General features: G+C 37.2%; 1 protein-coding gene across 4 annotated transcripts in view; it reads left to right on the forward strand.

Annotated features, from left to right (window-relative positions):
- The window catches only part of LOC126079648 (uncharacterized), a 468,379-nt gene that overhangs the window by 88,377 nt on the left and 364,351 nt on the right, over positions 1-15,651 (forward strand). The gene's annotated exons all lie outside the window — the stretch shown is intronic.

The raw sequence follows: 15,651 nt of genomic DNA on the forward strand, positions 1-15,651 counted from the left end.
GAAACCATCTCTGGCTAACTAAAGCAAAAACAAGACATGTCAGAAAGAACTGGAAAGATACGTGAAAATGTAAAGGCAAAATGAAGCGCTGAAGAATTAGGCTAAGAATAGACATGAACCAATTCCAGTAGGAGAAGCTCAGTAGGTTTTCCTAGGTGCACCTGCTGGAAATGAAACACACACATACTCACACACATACACAAGTAGTTTTTTTTTCTTTAGATTGGCTGAGTTTAGGTTTTTATTATTATTATTATTATTATTATTGTGAGATTGATTATTAAAGAATAGTGAAAGAAAGGATATACAAGTTGGAGCCTCCAAAGACTCCATTGGTTTCTGAGGCAGAACAATTGCATTTACAACCTTACTAAAATTGTATACAGTGAGGTAGAAATCATTCCTAAGAGAAAATTGGAGTGCCGTTACGTAGGGGAAAATGGATGCTGGGTGGCCCCAAATAGATAAAATGATCAATACTTTTTTCTACACTTTCTTTGCATTGCTTAAGAACATTTTAGCATCTCTTCTTGCCCCTCAGGGTAAAGGCCATGTTTCTTGCCACTACAGGTACAAATTTTCCTGAGGTCTATTTATGTTCTTGACCTCATATAACACTGTATTATCAAAATCAGCAGAGAAGTCAGACAGAACTGCTTCTACCTTCCCTAACAAGTCATGCCGTTATCTGGTCCAAGGGCCTTTTCTATTGCTACTTCCCAGGCCTGCTCCCCTCTGTGCCTCGCTAAATCTATCTTGGACTTCAGGACTTGCTTTGAATTCATCTCTTCCAAAAGCTGAGATGGGATAGTATGTCTCCTACGAGTTTCTATAAGACTATATGTTTCCTTCTAACATGGGACTTATCACACAGAGTTTTAACTGTCCTTTAGAGAAGCTAGTCTAGTTCCTACTCACCTTTAAGTCACTGGTGGCTTGCAAAGTAGTTGGCACATAGTAGGCATTCAATAAATTTTTGGAAAGTTGAAAAATAGGTTCCTATTTCAGAGGTAGCTTATTTTCAAACACCATTAAAATGGTAGTAGCATTAACCGCATGACAAAGATGCACGATGGTAAGGCTTCAAATTAATGAAATCCACCCACTCCAGCCTCATAAATCACACTGCAACATCCTGTTCCAGATTCTACAGGTGCAATGCTTACATTTAATTGCACTGACCAAACTCTCCTTATGCTGAATTCCTGTGTATGTCATCCTCTGGGTAGGATCAACTGTGCAGTTTCAAATCTATTTGTTTCAAAATCCCAAGAGGTCTCTGTGTTCTTGTGTGACTTTGTGTTACTTCCTGATGACTCATGGAGTGTAAGAGCAATGAAAGTAGATGCTGCGTAATAGATTCTCCTGAGGAGAAAATTCCTCTTTAAATCAATTTAATTTTCCAAATTTTTGAAATGTGAGCTAACATGTTGTATCTTTCTTTTAAGGGGCTCAAACTTCTTTGCAAATATTTAGTTCCTTACTCTTAAAGTGTTTCTAAAGCCTAAGGTGATTGGCTTTGGCTTCTAGTCTGGGTAATTCTCTGTAGTTTAGTAGTTATATCAAAGGCTAGAATCATTTGTTCTGCTTTCACAGATAGATCAGTGGCATAGTAGGAAAATAATAACAGGTATACTATGAAGATGGGTTTCTATAGAGCATGATTTTGCTACAGAGCTGAAAATTATTTCTCATATACTATATTATCATATTTATTTGTTCTGTTATGAGATAGATGCAGAAACAAAATATCTTATGCAGAGGCATAAGAGAAATACTCTCTTCTGTCAGGACTCCCGGCTTGTCCTTCTGCTTAAACTCTAAAACATGTTGTTGTCCCACCCACATTTAAAATGTTAGCTAATTATCATTTGAATACCACAATGGGTATATTGGCAAAATTATTCTCAATTTTCCTCTGGCTCGGAAGCTTTAGAATAAGAATGACTCCCAATTGACCAATGCTATGTTTTGAATACACACTATAATGAATCAATTTACACAGGCAAACATTGGCTTCCCTTACTAATTTGATTTTCTGAAACCTACCGAATAAAAGAATTGAATTCATTATCTTGGCTCTCTTAGCCCTCAACTAACAGACCCCCTAAAAAAAAACCAAAAACCAAACCCATTGCCATCCAGTTCATTCCAACTCATGGCGACCCCACGTGATACAGAGTAGAACTGCTAGATAGGGTTTTCTTAGCTGCAATCTTTATAGAAACAGATTGCCAGGCCTGTCTTCCACAGTATTGCTGGGTTAGGTCGAATCACCAGCCTTTAGGTTAATGGTTGAGCAAAAACCATTTGCACCACTTGTTGTTGTTGTTAGGTGTTTTTGAGTCAGTTTCGACTCACAGCGAGCCTATGTACAACAGAACCAAAGTGCTCAGTCTTGCTCCATCCTCAGAGTTTTTGCTATGCTTGAGCCTATTGTTGTAGCCACTGTATCAATCCATTGTGTTGAGAATCTTCCTCTTTTTAGCTGGCCATCCACTTTACCAAGCATAATGCTTTTCTCCAGGGTCTGGCCCCCCTTGGTAATGTGTCCAAAGAACATGAGACAAAGACTCACTATCCTTGATTCTAAGGAACATTCTGGCTATACTTCTTCCAAGATAGATTTGTTCATTCTTCTGGAAGTCCATGGCATATTCAATATTCTTTGCCAACACCATAATTCAATTCTTCTTAGGTCTTCCTCCATTACCCAGCTTTCACATGCATATGAGGCAATTGAAAATATTATGGCTTAGGTCAGGTGCACCTTAGTCCTCAAAGTGACATCCTTGCTTTTCGACACTTTAGAGACGTCTTTTGTAGCAGATTTGCCCAATGCAACATACTATTTGATTTCTTGACCGCTGCTTCAAAGGGCATTGACTGTGGATCCAAGTAAAATGAAATCCTAGACAACTTCCATCTTTTCCTCAATTATCATGATGTTGCTTATCAGTCCAGTTGTGAGGAATTGTGTTTTCTTTGTGTTGAGGTATAATCCATACTGAAGGATATGGTCTTTGACCTTCTTCAGTAAATGCTTCAAACCCTCTTCACTTTCAGCAACCAAGTTTGTATCATCTGCATATCACAGATTCTTAATGCGTCTTCCTCCAAAACTGATGTACCTTTCTTCTTTATATAGTCCAGCTTCTTGAATTATTTGATCAACGTACAGATTGAATAAGTACAGTGAAAGGACACAACCCTGATGCATTCTTTTTCTGACTTTAAACCAAGCAGTATCCCGTCGTTCTGTTAGAAAAACTGCCTCTTGGTCTTATGTACAGATTCCTCATGAGCAAACTAAGTGTTCTGGAATTTCCATTTTCATAATGTTATCCATACTTTATTATGATCCACACAGTCAAATACCTTTGCAGAGTTAATAAAACAGAGGTAAACATCTTTCTGGTATTCTCTGCTTTCAACCAAGATCCGTCTGACATCAGCAATGACATCTGTTGTTTCACATTCTCTTCTGATCTGGCTTGAATTTCTGGCAATTCCTTTTCAATGTACTGCTGCATCCCCTTTTGAATGATCTTCAGCAAAATTTTACTTGTGTGTGATATTAATGGTATTGTTTGATAATTTCTGCATTCTGTTGGATCAATTTTCTTTGGAATGGGCACAAATATGGATGCTGTTAGTTGGTTGGCCAGGTAGCTGTCTTTCGAATTCCTTGGCATAAAGGAGTGAGTGCTTCCACCACTACATCAGTTTGTTGAAACATCTCAGTTGGTATTCTGTCAATTCCTGGAACTTTGTTTTTCATCAATACCTTTAGTGCAGCTTGTACTTTTTCCTTCAGTAACATCGATTATTGATCATATGCTACCTCCTTAAATGGTTGGAGGCTGACCAATTTTTTTGGTACAATGACTCTGTGTGTTCCTTCCACCTTCTTCTGAAAGCTTCCTGTGTTGTTTAATATTTCCTCCATAGAAACCTTCAATATTGCAACTCTAGTCTTGAATTTTTTCTTCAGTTCTTGCAGCTTGAGAAATGCCAAGCATGCTTGGTTTTCTAACTCTAGGTCTTTGTATATTTCATTATAATTCTTTACTTTGTCTTCTGGAGCCACCCTTTGAAATCATCTATTAAGCTCTTTTACTTCATCATTTCTTTTGTTTGCTTTAGCTACTCTTTGTTCAAGAGCAAGTTTCAGAGTCTCTACTGACATCCATTTTGGTCTTTTTTTTTTTTTCTTTCCTGTCTTTTTAATGACCTCTTGCTTTCTTCTTGTATGACGTCCTTGATGTCATTCCACAACTCCCCTGGTCTTCAGTCATTGGTGTTCAATGGGCAAAATCTATTTTTGAGATGGTCTCTAAATTCAGGTGGGATATACTCAAGGTTGTACTTTGGGTCTTGTGGACTTGTTTTAATTTTCTTCAGCTTCAACTTCAATTTGCCTATGAACAATTGATGGTCTGTTCCACAGTTGGACCCTGGCTCTGTTCTGACTGATGATAGATATTGAGCTTCTTCATCATCTCTTTCCATAAATGTAGTCTATTTGATTTCTGTGTACTCCACCTGGAGAGGTTCATGTGTATAACTGCTGTTTACATTGTTGAAAAAAAGGTATTTGCAATGACGAAATCTTTGGTCCGCAAAATTCTATCATGCATTCTCTGGTGTCGTTTTTACCATCAAGGCCACAGTTTCCAACTATCAATCCTTCTTCTTTGTTACCAACTTTCACATTCCAATCATCAGTATTTATCAATGCATCTTGATTGCATGTTTGATCAGTTTCAGACTGCAGAAGTTGATAAAATCTTCAATTTCCTCATCTTTGGCATTAGTCACTGGTGCATAAATTTGAATAATAGTAGTATTAACTGGTCTTTCTTGTAGGAGTATGGATATTATCCTATTACTGATGGCATTGTTCTTCAGGATAAATCTTGAAATGTTCTTTTTGATTATGAATGCAACACCATTCCTCTTCAATTTGTCCTTCCTGGCAGGGTAGACCATATAATTGTCAGATTTAAAATGGCCAATAACAGTCTATTTCAGCTTACTAATACCTAGGGTATGGATTTTTATGCAGTCCATTTCATTTTTGATGACTTCCAATTTTCCGAGATTCATACTTCATACATGCCATGTTCCAATCTTTAATGAATGTTCGTGGCTGTTTCTTTTCATTTTGAGTCAGCAAATGAAGGTCCTGAAAGCTTTACTCCGTCCACGATTAAGGTCAACTCTACTTTGAGGAGGCAGCTCTTCTCCAGTCATACTTCGAGTGCCTTTCAACCTGAAAGGTGCATCTTCTGACACTATACCAGATAATGTTCCACTGCTACTCATAAAGTTTTTACTGGCCATACCTTTCAGAAATAGACCTCTAGATTCTTCTTCTTAATCTTAGACTGAAAGCTCAGCTGAAACCTGTCCACTATGGGTGACCCTGCTGATATCTGAAATACCACTGGCATAACTTCCAGCATCACAGCAACACCCTAGCTACCATAATACAACAAACTGAGACACTCCCTAAGGTTTTCACTTGACTACTAACCTAAAGTTTGGATGTTCGAATCCATCCCAAAAATCCTATGGAGTAGTTCTACTCTGAAAAACATAGGATTGCCATGAGTCAGAATTTACTCAGTGGCAATTAACAACAACAAAAACAAAAATCGTTGTCTATTTCTGTACTTTATCCAGCACTTGGCCAGCCTATATTCATTGAATATTAGTCCTTTTACCTACTCGGGGACAGTGGAGGGTGAATTCCAAATAAGATAAGTTTGTAAATGACTGTATACTACATTATCCTTTTAGAAATTTATAATACATGTTAGCATTATAAGCCCACTGATCCATTAAAAAAGAAGTGGTTCCGGTTTGTTTAACCCTGCATTTTCCTAACTAAGTTGACCATAAATTCCCTTTTCCACACACATTTTTAACTTCCTGAGGAAAGAGTTACATTACATGAAATCTGTTTTGGAAAGCTGTGTTCTGGTTGCCCAACAGTTTCCTATGTCCATCCATATTCTCTTACCCTGGAATAACTCATTCCCTGTTTTCGAATCTCTTTTGAAGCTATGACAGTGTGCCATCCATCCTTTTTCCAGATATTCCCAGGCAGATGTGTCCTGTCCCACTTCTGAACTCCCATTGCATTTCATCTATGTCTCCCATATGGCACTACTCATTGTCTATACCAAACCACAGAAACCAAACCTGTAGCCATTCATTTGATTCTAACTCATAGCGACCCTATAAGACAGAATAGAACTGCCCCACAGGGTTTCCAAGGAGTGGCTGGTGGATTCAAACTGCTGACCTTTTTGTTAGCAGTGGTAGGTCTTAACTACTGCACCACACCGGGCTCCATTCATTGTCTATATTGAATACTAATTCAACCCAATTTAATCACTTTTACTGGACTTGAGCTCCTTGAGGGCAGAGTCCTATTTTACTCATTGTTCTATCATTTACGAGATACTGTATAGATAAATATTATCTATACAGTACTCAGCCTACATTGTAAATGCTTGTAAAGCAAACAATAGAACAAATGAATGAATGAATGAACACGTGAATGATTATTTGTACATACATAATACATTTTTAATACATTAATGAAAACACTTGTCATGCTGTGACTATATTCAAATCTACAAAAATAATTTTGTTGAAGATATGCAAATTGACTACAATATAATTTAATGATATTAATACTTGATTGACAGTTTCATTGACATAGGGATCAGCTCTCAGTTAGCAGTCTTAACTCTCCATTTCAGGCCTAATATCGTTGGATGTCTCTTTCACGCACATATACCTTCAAGAACCAAACACCTCAGCCTGTTTTCAGGAGTTTCCTATTTTAAGCTCCTCTTACCCCAATCTTATCTCTGATTGTCCTCCCGTAGGAAATCTCTGTTCTAGGAAAACTTGTCTGTTCATAAAAATGAATGAACTGTCCATCCCTGCCCCCATGCTGTCTTCCAAGCTACACGCTTGCCTTGAAAACTTTTCATTTTCTCATTTAGTTATACCTACCCATATTTTAAGACCTAATTCCAGTCACAAATTCACAATTAAGCCTTGATCACTCTAATCTTTCGACCTTCTGGGACACATAACATACCTGATCCTGTATTATTGATTGGTTACCTTTTGCTCGGTCTCCCCCTACCCACAAACAGTATGAGGACAGGAACATTTTATTTGTTTTGTAGCCTCAGAGATGATCATTAGTATATGTAGTTGAAAATTAATAATAATATTAATAGATAGCATTTAGTGAACGCTTACTGTCAGTCGCTACGCTTAGCACTTGGTCTGTATTAATTCGGAAAATCCTTACCAATCTGAGACACAGAGAGCTTGTACCTCACCCAAAGTAACTCAGCTACTTAGTAATTTGAACTCAAGTGGTGCGGTTTAATGATTAACTGGTAGATGATTTTCATTTTGCAAGACATTATACATTGTGCATACCTATACCCATACCCATACAAATATTTGTTGTGTACATTATATTGATAGAATATGTACATTCTCAAGTATTATTTTTTAAAGATCTTACAAAAGAGAAGAATTTGTTTTTAACTGGAGAAGGTAAAATAAATATAACAAAAAGAATTGAAAACCAAGAGAGTTAAAAAAAAATTTTTTTAGTCACATGAAATAACTTTATATTCAAGCTGAGATATGTGAAACACGTAATACAAATATACATGATCACAACTATAAATCAATTATTAAGATAAAATTCTACAAGTATATTTAAAAAAAAAAACACACACACTAAATACTGATAACTTAGGAAAATAGCAGGCATTTCAGAATCCCAGAGAAAGTAACATGGCTTAGATTTTAAAAGAGGGAAAGGGTAAATTTCAAACAAACCAGAAATTACTAATTGCTATAATGCTGACAATAACCCCTAGAAAAGTCTGCCTCAGATTTATAAGCAGAAGTTTTGTGCTGTGAAAGGAGAGATTGAGTTAATCAAGGAGTTGGTGAGGGTATAGTCCCTCCATTTGTAGAGATTAGTCAACAGGACTTCTAGTCTCACTAAAATTAGGTTTTGCTGAGCTCGGGTGAATCCAATAGACACTGGAAGCATAAACAGATTTCAGAAGTTCAATAGGCAACACTGCTCATGGCAAAATCCTGGAAATATTGACAGATTTGGAGTGAATAAAGATAATGCTAGTCAATTTTAAGTATCATTTCTATAGTTGGTTTGAAATACATTTGCAAAAAATGTTGATAAATTATCGATTTGCCTGTGACTCCACAATGCTGAAGAATACCTGCCTGTACTTGAATAATCTGAGGTTTCTCCCCTAGTACCCTTCTGACTAAGAAACTATGCTAGGGATTTCTATTTTGTTAGGGCTTTCCTCTGGCTTTTTACACTCTTAGATGATTTTCTTTTAAAGAATCTCATTAAAATGTTAATGGTGTTTAATGTCATAATGTGTCATTTCTCTCCAAAGTATTTGTATGTAAAGGGCAGACTTCCTAAGGACATACTGCCTTGGTTCCTAGTGATCACTTTTTTAAAATAGGAATTCAGTCATCCGAGTAGGTCAAAAAATGACAGAATTTTGGCCCGATAATTAATATTAACATTTTTGGCTAAATTTGTGAAACATTGTGTGTATATGTGTGCATGCCTGTTTAATAGTCCCAGAATTCCGTTGTGCACTCTTTATTCTCTTGTGTTCTCTGCACCATCATCATCTGCAGAACTTGTCTTCCAGACTCTAATGCCAGTCATTCATAGACTAATGTAAATTCTAAGCACCAGTATTTCTCTTTAGTGGCATCTGAATTTTAAATCTAATTTCTAAAAAAGAGGTTCTGTCCACAATAAAATACATGTCAGTCACTTGAATGTTGAATGTATGGAAGAGTGAAGTCAAATGCTAGCTCCCTGAAATAACATTCAAACAACCTTTCAATAACATGAAGTTTAGTTTTTAGTTTATTGCTTACTGCAATAAGAGCGATGACTAGCCTGACAGAATTTTAGCAGCTTCTTAGAGAGAGGAGGGGAAAGTTGAGAAATTAATAGAGACTTTTAAAGGTGAGTATCTTAGTCTGGGTTCTCTAGAGGAGTAACACCAGTGACAATTACATAGGTATATATACAGAGAGAAATTTACTTCAAGGAAATAGCTCAAGCAATTGTGAGGAAATGGCTCATGCAGTTGTGGGGCTGGCAAGTCCTAAATCCATGGGTCAGGCAACAGGATGAAGACCTCTACTGGCTCTACTGATGAACCCCAAATCGGAAGGTCAGGTGGCAGGCTGGAGGCCTCTGCTGGCTCTGCAGGCCAAGTGACAGGCTAGAGACTTCTGAGGCTTATGTCCAAAGAACTGGGGGGCAGGCAATGAGAAGAGTGCAAGGTAGAAAAAGAGTGAATTTTGTCAGAACATTCATTCGACTACTGGAGGCAAACCATACCCCCAAAGAAACTTCCCCTTCAATTGATCGGCTGCTCACATCAGATCACAAAACAGGAGATGATTCCATATTGTCTGCCAAACCACTGAGAATCATAGCCTAGGCAAGTTGACACATAACACTAACTATCACAGTGGGTAGGCTTGATTAAGACTGCGTAAGTTTTGTGATAATAATCGTTTAAAATTGATGGTTACAGAAAGGAGAGAATGTTGATATGAGGGGATCAAAAAAAATCTTGGGATGTAAACTTTCATTTGAGCTTTATTAAAGAGTTGATGAAATATTCCAGAAGCTCCTTTAATGAGTAATGAAGTTATTTGCAATGATTATGTTCCTGGTTAAAAAGTTTTAGGAATAATAAATTATGGTGATGAAAATCTTGGCTTAATAGAGTCATGTTAATATAGACAGTAAGGTAGTTTATTTTTACATCATGTTATAATTAAAATATTATTTATGTGCTAGTATTTCCCAATGTTCTGTGAGCTCTTTGAGTATAAGGCCTACATCAATTTATAATTTAATACGATCAGAGATTAGCAGCAGAGTACCTGGTACATAGTAGTAGGTACCTAATAAATATTTATTGCATGATTGATTATAGTAGCGTTAAGATCACAAAAACTATTATTTGATGTTTTCTAGGTTATACAGAACTTAATGTCATATTTTCAAAATTCTTGCTGAAAAATAAATTTCACAAAGAACTCTCACTTTCATTTCTGTGCAATTCACCTATTAAATACATTCTGAAGCATAACTTAAGGAATTTTTTCTCTCAAGCTATCGCACTGCTATTATTTGAACTAGACCTGAGTGCATGCTGTTGTTATGGGGTTAATTTCCTCATTTAAGTTTTACTGGAAACTGTTTTACTGGCCACTATTAAGAGCAACATCAAACACTTTCAACTTGCTCCATTAAGCAAAGCAGCCATTGCTTTTAGAACTTCCCTTATGTTCTTGATACATTATGTTTTTTTTTCAAAAGGCTTGTTCCAGTAACACAAGTTTGCTCAGATGTTCACTTTAAATGAATGGCTTCGATCTACAAATACTGTCTAGAAATATTTATGTGGGAAAACATTCCATGTTTGAGGAAACCTATCTTAAACTTCTGAGGGGGTAGTGGTGATTCAATGGTAGAATTACTGCATCCCATGTGGGAGATCTGGGTTCAATTCTGGCCAATGCACCTCATGCTAGCCACCACCCGTCTATCATTGGAGACTTGAGTGTTGTTCTGTTGCTACATAGGTTTCAGTGGAGCTTTCAGGCTAAGATGGGTCAGGGAGAAAAAGTCTGGTGGTCTACTTCAGAACATCTGGTCCTCAGCGTATCATGGATGATGTAAAACTAGGCAGTGTTTCGTTCCGTTGTGCATTGGATCTCCATGAGTTGGGGACAAACTAAATGGAAGCTAACAACACCAACATATTAAGCCTCTGGTCAGGAATCTGAATTCCAATGAATTTTCAGATTTAAAAACATGCCAAGATAGTATGTATTTACCCTGAATTGTTTAATAATAAATAAATATATCTTGCATAATAATCATCAATAAACACTTATTCTATACCTATATACTTAATGGAAACCCTAGTGGCATAGTGATTAAGAGCTGCTGCTGTTAACCAAAAGCTCTGCAGTTCGAATCCACCAGGTGCTCCTTGAAAGCCCTATAGAGCAGTTCTACTCTGTCCTATAGGGTTGCTGTGAGTTGAAATCAACCTGACGGCAATGGGTTTAGTTTTTTTATATACTTAATACAAGAGCATAAACAGAAGAAAAGGGGGGTTTTCTTAGTTATCCAGTGCTACTGTAACAGAAATACCACGAGTGGACGGTTTTAACAAAGAGAAATTTACTCTCTCACAGTCTACTAAGCTGGAAGTCCAAATTCAGGGTGCCAGCTCCCGGGGAAGGCTTTCTCTCTCTGTAGGTTCTGCAGAAAACTCCGTTCCGTCAATCTTCCCCTGGCCTAGAAGCTTCTTGGCACAGGGACCCCAGGTGCAGAGGACACGCTCTTCTCCTGGCTCTTGTTTCTTGGTGGTATGAGGTCCCCGTGTCTCTCTGTTTCTTTCTTTTATATCTCAATAGAGATTGACTCGACACAACCCAATCTTGTAGATTGAGTCCTTTGCCATTAACATAACTGCCACTAATCCCATCTCATTAACATCATAGAGACAGGAATTACAACACATAGGAAAACCATATCAGATGACAAAACAGTGGACAATCACACAGTACTGGGAATCATGGCATAGCCAAGCAGACAGATATTTTTGGGAGACACAATTCAATCCATGACAGAGGTTAAGAGAACAAGGCTTTGAAGTTTGGAATCATTGGATTTAACTCTTAGTTTTGCCATTTTAGCTGTGTGACTTGGAAACCCTGGTGGTATAGCGGTTAAGTGCTATTGCTGCTAACCAAAAGGTTGGCAGCTCAAGTCCACCAGGTGCTCCTTGGAAACCCTGTGGGGCAGTTCTACTTTGTCCTATCAGGTCACTAAGAGTTGGAATCCATTAGACAGCAATGAGTTTGGTTTCTTTTTTGGACTTCAAACCTTAGCCATCGCTGGGCCTCAGTTCTCGTAAAATGGGGGTGAACATGGCACCTATTTCACAGTATGAGTATGAAAATCAAGAGCTAATGATTTTATGGAGCCTTAGTAGTGTGACAATTAGGCTCTTGACTGCTAACTAAAACCTACCAGTGTCTCTGCAGGAGAAAGACCTGGTGATTACAATCTAGAAAACCCTATAGGGCAGTTCTACCCTGTCACATGAGAAGTATAAGTCAAAAATTGACTCAACAGCATCTGACAACAACATTGATTTCATGCATGTGAACATACAGCACACATCAAGTGAGCACTAAATAAATAATAGCTTTAAAAGTTTTATAAGTAAATTTATTGAGCTCCTATCATGGTACAAGTAATATCTTAATACCCTGTGGACAATTATTAATTCCTTTAGTCCTATCAACAATCTTGAGGTAATAAGAATAAATGAGGAAGCTGGGGCTCTAGTAAGCGGTGACCTCGCAGCCTAGGACTCATTATACTACAGCTTCTGCTGTCCTTGCCCCCAAAGAGCTTACAACCCAACTGGAGAGGAAAAAAAAACAAAACAAATTATCACTCAGTGCACAATAAACTCAGTAGGATGATAGCTAGCAATTGAGTTCTTTCTATGACCATGTATTTTTCAAAATGCTTTTTATAATTTGTGATAGGTTCTATCATTATCTCCATTTACAGATGAGAAGTCATACGTGTTTTGTCTGAGGAGTCACAAGGCAATGATTAATGTGGATATTAATATAATGTAAGAGAAGTAAAACCCCAATACAACTATACCTATTACAACCTGAGTTACTATGAGCTTCTCCCACACAACTCAACATTTCATGGAAATTGACACATTTCATTGAACTAACTCAACTTTGAAAATAAGAACTACTTTAACTAACTTAAAAAGTGAATAATTATAGAAAATGTAAAAAAATAAAACCAAACAGTAAAAGTAATCACCTATTTCCAAAATAACTATTTTTAGCATTTCGGCATGTTTCTTCTATGTACAGTTTTTTTTTTTTTTTTTTTTGGCAATAATAAAAGTACCTTTCTCACGGGGCTGTTATAATTCTTAAGCAGTGCTTAGCATATTTCCTGGAACATAGTACGGGCTCAATAAGTTGTGGTTGCTCTTTCATTATTTATTATCTTCCCAGTTATAAATCTCATGAAAATTTGTATCATGTAAATGCATCATAATTTAACTTTCCTCTTATTTCATAGCATTTAGATTATTTGAAAAATTGATAAATCTTTTTGTGAATGCCAAACATACTACTGGATGAAGTTTATAAAGCAGCAGCTGTTTTATGGCTACTCCCAGAATAAAAGGGGTGAGGGCTTTTTCAGGGCTAGGCAATTAATCAGTGGAACAATATCTTCTTGCATTACCATCTGTTCACTCTCTTCCCAGCGTGACTTTATGGCAAAGGTAGGCATTAAAAAAGGAAGATATTTGTTGATTAAACTCAGTTAGTTTGAGCTGTGTATTCAAGCCTTCTGTTTGAAATGATCTCATCACCTTTAAAGTATTTGGACATTTTATACAGTTTTGGTTTAACTGTGGCAATCATGGGGGAACAAATGCAATGGTTGTTACCAAGTATATCTGACAAAAGAGTAAAATAAAAATAGCTCAAGGAGGTTTATTCACTCTGGAACTCTGTTAACATCTTCAGAGATCCAGGAAGTAAGATGTGAGATATTTTCTCCAACCCAAGAGTTTCTCGGTTCAGAGCTTTTGCTTATTAATGGTCATGGTTCTGGAAAGTTGTCTATTTGTCTAAATTAATGGCAAATATTCCCTTTAAATTGTTTTTTAAGGAGATTTGGGGTTAGGAATTGAGAGAATCAGAATAGTCCATTGTACTGGGCTGGTTCTACCCTGGGTCTCAGGGAATATGGGTCCTACACAAGCTCTGCAGTGAACTCATTCTGGGACATTAGCCAAGCCACTGCCTTGGCCTCTCTTTCTTAACAAGAGAGTGGAATCAGGTAACTTTTAAGTTCTCCTATCATCTTCTTATTTTGATTTCAAGTTTTATTTAACATGGTTGTTCAATTTCTTGCATGTAGATTGATAGAATGAGGTTATTAGTATGCAGTGTATTGAATCTGTCAGAAAAGGGATCAGAAAATATCCCTAGTAAAGATCACTCGGCTTCTAAAATAAGATTTGAGTGAGTCAAAGGATTTCAGTCTATGAGCTTGAAGAAAGGACTGGACAGCAATGATGGTCTACTTTGACGCACAGACACCAAATGCAGAAGTTACTTAATACAAAGTCTACAAATATACCCGACGATTGGAAAAAACTGATGATCTGAAGTCTCAAAAGCCTTTTTTGACATTGACTGTATTTTCAATTGAATTAATTTCAAGAATTGGAAATAGCAGAAATTACTGAAGCCAAATTCATCTACGTCTATAGTTTCTCAGAGAACACACCTTATTAGTAACAACAGACTTGTATCTTTAACCTTGGTTAAAAAAACAAACAAACACTTTACCATTGAGTAGATGGCAGAGTAGAACTGTCCCACAGGCTTTCCAAGGAGTACCTGGTGGATTCAAACTGCCTACTTTTTGGTTAGTAGCTGTAGCTCTTAACCACTATGACACCAGGGTTATTGCAAATATATGTTCAGCGTGCATATTATTAATGGAATACATTTAATGAAAAATTACTATTCCATTTACTTATGCTTTAAACATATCCATTGATACCTATTATTTGGCAAACACTTTGCTGGACATTTGGTGTGAGGTATGGGCCAGGGATCATTTTTGTATAAGATGGTCAATCGTTCAACCATGCTTTGATGAAAAGACTATGCTTTCTCTGTTGAACTGTTTTTGGATCTTTGTCAAAATTCAATTGACCACATATACCCACTGCCGTTGAGTTGATTCCGACTCATAGTAGAACTGCCCGATAGAGTTTCCAAGGAGCGCCTGGTGGATTCAAACCGCCAACCTCTTGTTTAGAAGCCGTAGCACTTAACCACTACACCACCAGGGTTTCCTGACCACATATATATTGTCTATATTTTTTTTTATTTGGCCTTGGAAACACTGGTGGTGCAGTGGTTAACTGCTACAGCTGCTAACCAAAAGGTTGGCAGTTCGAATCCACCAAGTGCTCCTTAGAAACCCCATGGGGCGGCTCTACTCTGTCCTATAGGGTCGCTGTGAGTTGGAGTCGACTCGACTGCAGTGGGCTTGGTTTGGTTTTTGGTTATATTTGGTCTTTCTCTTCTGTTCCATTTATCTATGTGTTTCTATTGTTGCCAGTACTACACTGTCTGAACTATTATAACTCTCTAGATTGCTTTAAAATCAAACATTGCAACTTAAAAGTTTGTACCTTTTCTTAAAATTGCCCTAGCTACTCTAAGTCATCTGTTTTTTCATATAAGTTTTATGATCACTGTCTTAGTCACCTAGTGCTGCTGTAACAGAAACTCCACAAGTGGATGGTTTTAACAAAGAAAAGTTGATTCTCTCACTGTCTAGTAGGCTAGAAGTCTGAATTCAGGGTGCCAGGTCCAGGGGAAGGCTTTCTCTTTCTGCTGGCTCTGGAGGAAGGTCCTTGTCATCAATCT

Source organism: Elephas maximus, chromosome 7, assembly GCF_024166365.1.
Source record: "Elephas maximus indicus isolate mEleMax1 chromosome 7, mEleMax1 primary haplotype, whole genome shotgun sequence".
NCBI classification, from domain to species: Eukaryota; Metazoa; Chordata; class Mammalia; order Proboscidea; family Elephantidae; genus Elephas; species Elephas maximus.